This window comes from Dromiciops gliroides, chromosome 1 (genome assembly GCF_019393635.1).
Source record: "Dromiciops gliroides isolate mDroGli1 chromosome 1, mDroGli1.pri, whole genome shotgun sequence".
Classification (NCBI taxonomy): Eukaryota; Metazoa; Chordata; class Mammalia; order Microbiotheria; family Microbiotheriidae; genus Dromiciops; species Dromiciops gliroides.
Window position 1 is genome coordinate 641,113,968 of NC_057861.1, and position 6,836 is coordinate 641,120,803.

Consider the following 6,836-nt stretch of genomic DNA (forward strand, 5'->3'; position numbering starts at 1 on the left):
AGGAGGAGGAGGAGGAGGAGGAGGAGGAGGAGGAGGAGGAGGAGGAGGAGGAGGAGAAGGAAAAAAAAAAAGAACATTGCTAACCTTATTAGTAACATCCTGAGTTTGAGAGGTTGGAAGATATTGAGCTGGAGGGAATTTCTGCAACAGCTTCTTGGAGGAATACCTATTCACCATTGCCAGAAGGATTCTGCAGCTAAAAGAACTAAAAAGCCATCCCTGTCTGGCTAAGTGGTCCAGGCTTTGTGAACTGTTCAGCTGGTATGCATGCAAAGCACAAATCCAGAAATAATCTGTTTAGCATTCCCACAAAGTTTCTTTCCCTTTTGGAAGAACACAGTAGGTTATATCTTGTGTTTTAAGTACTTGTTTCTGAACACTTCTGAGTTTTCTGTTTTGTTTTGTTTTTAATTTCTAATTTAAATTTTTTGGTTGTTTTCTGTTTTTGAAATTTGACTTTTGTGGTAGTGGCAGTGGATAGAGAGTTGACCCAGAGTCAGAAAGGTGTGGGTTCAAATCTAGCTTTGGACATTTACTTGCTGTTTGACTCTGGGCCAGTCACTTCACCTCAGTAACCACATCTATAAAATGGGAACAACAATAGTATCTATATCCTGGGATTTTTGTGAGGATAAGTTTGATAATATTTGTAAAGACCTCTGCAAAACTTAAAGCACAATATAAACACTTGCTAAGAGGTTAAGTGACTTGTCCAGGTTTACACAGACAGGATGGATGTGCAGGCCCTGAGGCCAAGTCTTTCTGACTTCAAGGCCAGCTCTCTGTCAACTATGCAATGCTGCTTGTCAGACTCATGAGCCTGATTTCAAGCAGTGGTAAAATTCTAGAAAAACAATATTAAGAGAAAGTGTGTGAAAAAATTGAAAAAAAAAAAAGAGAAAGTATGTGAGCATTTGATGGGGCAAGTCATGCATGAGGGACCTAATTTTCTGTGTGTGTGTGTGTGTGTGTGTGTGTGTATCTGTGTCTATGTGTCTATGTCTGTGTTTGTGTCCAATGCCCACTATATTGAGTAATTTGACTGTAAGGGCACCAAGCCCTTACAAATTTACAATTGACTATTTTTTTAGTGACTATTGACTATCAAAGCAAGGATTTATGACATGTTTCCCTATAGCAAGGGATAGGTTGACTTACTAATTACATAATCTTAGATGATTTCATCTGTCTGGTCCTTAGTTTTCTCAACTATAAAATAACAGACTTGAATCTCATAACTTCTAAAATCCCTCATATTTTGAAGTCTTCTGACCTTCTGTTCTATACTTGGGCAGTACTGATGCTTTACAGAATGACTGAAAGTGATAAGAAAACTATATGGTAGTTTCTTTATTGGCATGAGAAATAAGGAACCATATATAAGGAACAGTGTATGGATCCAAACCACAATTGTGTTTTTACGTAATTTGGGTTCAATATTGCGAGTATCTTACAAATCATCCTCTTTGGTTTGTGTCCCTGTCTGGGATTTCTCATGAGAGCATCAGGGGATTTAACTCATATATAGGTCTCTTAAGAAAAAGATTAAAGGGCCTTCAACATTCACAAAAGCACTCAAACACAAAACAAAGATCACTCACAACACATCCCATAAAGTGTCAAGATAATTCTCCTTCCAATAAGTTCTCACCCTCCCCAGGGACCCCTATAGTTCTCTGGACCAATTAACACTTCTCTAAGGGCTGAGGTAAGTCCTAAGGGTCACCAAAGAGTTGACCCTTTTCACTATGGTGATTCCCCATCTTCCCAAAGATATATACAAAGAAGGGAATGGAATAAGCATTTATATAGTGCCTACTATGTGCTAAGCACTTACAAATATATTTTTTTGATCTTCATAACAAGTCTGAGAGGTAGGTGCTGTTCTATTTTATAGTTGAGAAAACTAGAATAAACAGAAGTAAAGTGGCTTGCCATACAGATGGTAAGTGCCTGAGGACTGCATCACCTAGATGCCTATCGAGTCACCCAACTTTGTAGAACTGATCTGGTTGCCCATATACCCGAAGGGGAAATCATTTGCAGCTGATAAAGCATCGATGTTTTCCCTGCTCCCCAAAACATATGCAGTACCATATCACAGTACCAGTGGAGGGCAAGACCTGCTTTGCTTCTTTGCATTATGGTTCTGTTCTTTCCTGCCCCTTGACTCTTTTTTTTTTTTTTGGTGAGGCAATTGGGGTTAAGTGACTCACCCAGGGTCACACAGCTAGTAAGTGTCAAGTGTCTGAGGCCAGATTTGAACTCAGGTCCTCCTAACTCCAGGGCCAGTGCTCTATCCACTGTGCTACCTAACTGCCCCTTGCCCCTTGACTCTTGCTCCTACTTGCTTCTGGAAACTCTTTTACTTGGTCTAGGAACTTAGTGTTAGCAAGGGATTTTTCCTTTTTTCAGAAGCTTTGGTCTAGGATTGACTTACATGTTAGGAACACTGGCCCTCAAAAACCTCTACTTTTCCAGGAACTTCTCTGTCCTTATTGATACCAGGTCCTCATGTTTTGGGCTCTTGACCTACTCATCGTTGCACCACCACCTTTGGCTGCTGCCATTTCCCAAACCACAGGATTCCCTCTTACTTTAAGGCCAATGGTCCTTGCAGATGCTCAGGTTTCTCTTCCAGGAAACTGAGATAAAGTTTTTGCCCCAAATCCCTTTTCCATGGGCATTTCTCTTTACTAGTTCTCTTTGGGTCTCTGTGTTCAGCTTTTGAAAGGTTAAATTCAAGGGCAGGGCTCAGGTGTATAGATATCTAGTCACTACTCAATCATCCTTAAGTGGGCATTAATGAGTATGCTTCTACTTGGCATAGAGAAAATTTTTTTAATCTTAATAGTATGTTATTTTTTCCATTTGCATGTAAAGATTGTTTTCAACATTTGTTTTTATAAGATTTTGAGTTCCAATTTTTTTTCCTTCCCTCCTCCCCAAGACAGAAAACAATGTGATATAGGTTATATATGTACAATCACATTAAACCTATTTTTTGCATTAGTCATGTTGTGAAAGAAGAACCAGAACAAAAGAGAAAAACCTCAAAAAAGAAAACAACAACAACAAAAAATGTAGAAATAATATGGTTCAATCTGCATTCAGATTCCACAGTTCCTTCTTCTGGATGTGGAGAATATCTTCCATCATGAATCTTTTGAAATTGTCTTGGATCATTATATTACTGAGAAAAACTAAGTCTATCACAGTTGATCATCATACAATGTTTCTGTTACTGTGTACAATGTTCTCCTGGTTCTGCTCACTTCACTCAGCATCAGTTCACTTAAGTCTTTCCAGGTTTTCCTGAAATCTGCCTGCTCATCATTTCTTATAGCATAATAGTATTCCATTATATAGAGAAACATTTTTAAGGCTTTATCAATTAGTGGCAATGAGAATCCAGGACAATACCTGAGTGTTATTTTCTTTATTGGCATTTTCTTCTCCCCTGGAACCCTGTACCCTACTCAAAAAAATTCTGAACATCAGAGAATTCACTTGATATCATTGTATCATTTAAGTTAAGGAGAAACTGAATTCTATCCTATGTGATAATAACAATAGCTAGAGCTAACACTCTATTATTGTTATTGCCCCCATTTTACAGATGAGGAAACTGAGGCTGAAAGAGATTAAATGACTTATCCGGGGCTACACAGCTAGTAAATGTCTGAGGTAGAATTTTGATTCAGGTCTTCCTGAAACTAAGTCCAGAACTCTATGCACTTCTCCGCTCACTGCCTGTGTTCTGAGTAGTGGGCTAGAATCTGATTTCTAACATCTAATTGCTAGTGCTTTAAGATTTACAGTGATTTCCTTACAACAAACCTGTGAGGTAGGTAGTGCCAATATTACTGTGTCCCTTTTACAGATATGGAAACTGAAGCTCAGTAGGAACAAAGAATTTTTGCAAAGTCTTTCATTCCATCCTTGTAGGAAACACAGAGAGACATAGGCTAGATGGTGGTGCAGTTAAGTGAATTTAAAACTGATTAAATGATTGACTAGATCCAAAAAGGAGCCACTTATGGGTTAATATCACTATGGAGAGAGATCTAGTGATTTGTCCTTGGCCCTGTGCTTTAAAAGTCAACCTTTTAAATCCAAGACTTGAATGAAGGAATAGATGGCTTAATTGCTTAATTTGCAAATGACATGAATCTGTAAGGAATAGCTAGCATGTTTGTTGACAGAGACAAGATCCAAAAAGATCTAAGCATGTTAGAATAATAGGCCAAATTGATTAACAAAATTCGACTGATATAGTAACCTTTCCACTTGGTTTTTGGTTTTTGTTTTGTTTTGTTTTTGCTGGGCAATGATGGTTAAGTGACTTGCCCAGAGTCACACAGCTAGTAAGTGTCAAGTGTCTGAGGTAGAATTTGAACTCAGGTCCTCCTGAATCCAGGTCTGATGCTCTATCCACTATACCACCTAGCTTCCCCTTCCACTTGGTTTTACAGAATCAACTTTACAAGTATAGGATGTGGGAAATGTGACCAGACAACAGATCATGTGAAAAAGATCTGAGGGTCTTGGTGGACTGCAAGCTCAATATTCTTCAAGAGGTCTCTCTTCCATCCTCCTCCTCATCTCATACCACTCAGACTTTTTCCTCCACTATCTCCTCCTTTACTTTTTTTGTTTGCAGGTCAATGGGGGTTAAGTGCTTTGCCCAGGGCCTCACAGCTAGTAAGTGTCAAGTGTCTGAGGCCAGATTTGAACTCAGGTCCTCCTAAATCCAGGGCCAGTGCTTTATCCACTGCGCCACCTAGCTGCCCCCTCCTCCTTTACTTTTTACTCACCAGAAGAGTTGACCCTTTTCCTTGCCAAGGCCAATCTTTCTATGTGTAACCTTGATCTCAATCCCTCCCATTTTATCCAGCCATTTACCCCTCCCCCACCATCTTCCTTTCTTTCTCTCTAATCTTCAATGTATCCCTATTTACTAGCACATTTCCTTTTGCTACATACCTGGTCCTTAAAAAAGTCATCACTTAATCAGACCATCCCCTCCAGCTATCGTACCATATCTTTCTATATCTTCTCAGATAAACTCCTTAAGAAAACCAAGTATGCTTGCTCAGGGTTTCCATTTCCTTCTCCCTGTCTCTTTTAAATTCTCAGTAATATGACATTTGACATTATTTAACTAAAAATATTCTCTCCAAAGTTACCAGCAATCTCCTAATTACCAAATCTAACGGGCTTTTCTCAATCTTCATCTTTTTTAACCTCTCTCTCTCTTAACACTATAGATCACCTTCTCTTGAATACTCTCCTTGCTAGGTTTTCATGATGCTTCCCCTTTCTGGGCCTCTTATCTGTCTGACAATTCACTTTTAGTTTCATTTGCTATATCTTTTTTTTTTCTTTTTTGGTGAGGCAATTGGGGTTAAGTGACTTGCCTAGGGTCACACAGCTAGTAAGTGTTAAGTGTCTGAGGCCAGATTTGAACTCAGGTCCTTCTGCATCCAGGGCCAGTACTCTATCCACTGTGCCACCTAGCTGCCCCTGCTGTATCTTAATGCCCAATAACCATTGTTTGTCCCTAAGGCTTCTTTCTAAGCCTTCTGTGCTTTTCCTTTTTTTTTTGGTGAGGCAATTCGGGTTAAGTGACTTGCCTAGGATCACACAGCTAGTAAGTGTTAAGTGTCTGAGGCCGGATTTGAACTCAGGTCCTCCTGACTTCAGGGCCGGTGCTCTATCCACTGCGCCACCTAGCTGCCCCTGTCCTTTTCCTTTTATACTATGTCATTTGTGATCTCAGCTCCCACGGACTCAATTATCATCTTTATATAGATGATTCAAAAATATATGTATATATATACATATATATATACACACACATGTGCATGTATATATGTGTATATTCATATATACATGTATACACACATATATATACATACCTACATGCATTCACATGTATGTGTATATGTATTGAATAATTTGACTAATGTGACTTAGTGTAAGGAAAAACAAAAACAACAAGAAAGTTGGAAATCCCTAAAGCTATCTAAAAGTAGGGCTATCTCCAGAGAATGAGTTCTCCTTTCATTGGAGGTTTTTAAGCAAATGTTGGATGACCATTTGTCAGAGCTGTTGTAGAAAGGTCAAGTACAGGTTGGATCAAATGGCTTCTGAGGTCCCTTTCAACTATTAGATTCTTTGATCTTATGCCTCAGATTTGTCCAGAGTCACAGAGCTAGTGTCTGTCAGAACTTGAATCTAGGGCCTCCTGATGTCTAATTTTGTGCTCATATCTCTAAACCATATTCTATGACATGGGAAGGGTCATTTTGTCTAGGTACTTCAGTTTACTCATTTACAAAATGGGGATAGTAATACCTGATCATCTTGCAGGAGGATTGGAGAGGAAAAGCTAATAAGCAGAATAAGCTCTTGAAGAAATTTCAAAGTAGACAAAATTAAGCAGTATGGCATCAGTGCATGTTTTCTCACCTTTCTTTCTGCTTTTTTTTTGGGGGGGGCAGGGCAATGAGGGTTAAGTGACTTGTCCAAGGTCACATAGCTAGTAAGTGTCAAATGTCTGAGGCCAGATTTGAACTTAGGTCCTCCTGAATCCAGGGCCAGTGCTTTATCCACTGCGCTACCTAGCTGCCCCTTTCTTTCTGCTTTTGGCAAATTTCCCCCTGTCTGTCTCCAGCCTTCCAGCTCCTCCAGTCTCTTCCAGCCAGTTTCCTGTTGTTCCCTTAAGAAATGCTGTCAACTAGCAGTCAGCTGACAGCTGTCTTAATGAGTTATCCCTAATTAGGTTATTTGCATTTTCATAGGGAACTCTTGAAGACTAAAGAAGCTTTCTA